The following is a 749-nucleotide window of genomic DNA, read 5'->3' on the forward strand; positions in this document are numbered from 1 at the left end:
TTACGACCTCTTCAACGGTCGGCGGTCTGCCAGTCAACAGACGAGGTCGGCCTGTACGCTTTTGTGCTGTACGTGTCCCTTCACGTTTCCACTTCACCATCAAAATGGCTCTGAGCACTATGGGACTTAACTGCTGAGGTCATCAGTCCCCTAGAACTTAGAACTACTTATATCTAACTAACCTAAGGACGTGACACACATCCATGCCCGAGGAAAATCGGTCAGAGGGGTAGCTGCTCTCTGTAATAATACAAAATTGAGTGGATGGATCAACGATGATCTTCCCCCAGGCTGTGGCTAAGCCATGTATCCGAGATATCCTTTCTTTCAGGAGTGGTAGTTCTGCAAGGTTCGTAGGAGAGCTTCTGTAAAGTTTGGAAGATAGGAGGCGACGTACTGGCGGAAGTAAAGCTGTAAGAACGGGGCGTGCGTCGTGCTTGGGTAGCTCAGTTGGTAGAGCACTTGCCCGCGGAAGGCAAAGGTCCCGAGTTCGAGTCTCGGTCCGGCACACAGTTTTAATCTGCCAGGAAGTTTCATATCAGCGCACACTCCGCTGCAGAGTGAAAATCCCATTCTGTTATCTGTAGTGCTTTACGGTCTGACGAAATCTGTAAAAATATTCTGTCACTGCAATATTATGAAAGCAAAACGATATTGCGGTGCATATGTTATTTTGAATTACTTCGAGTCGTAATTCAGAATAACACATTCCTTGGAATATCGTACTTATCCGCCAACACCAGGCAAGA

General features: G+C 47.1%; 1 non-coding gene across 1 annotated transcript; it reads left to right on the plus strand.

Moving 5' to 3' along the window:
- Positions 1–434: 434 nt before the first annotated feature.
- Positions 435–509, plus strand: Trnap-cgg. Its single transcript has one exon. It is a non-coding gene; the product is annotated as a tRNA-Pro (tRNA).
- The last annotated feature ends 240 nt before the right edge of the window (positions 510–749 follow it).

Source organism: Schistocerca americana, chromosome 4 (assembly GCF_021461395.2).
Source record: "Schistocerca americana isolate TAMUIC-IGC-003095 chromosome 4, iqSchAmer2.1, whole genome shotgun sequence".
Taxonomy (NCBI): domain Eukaryota; kingdom Metazoa; phylum Arthropoda; class Insecta; order Orthoptera; family Acrididae; genus Schistocerca; species Schistocerca americana.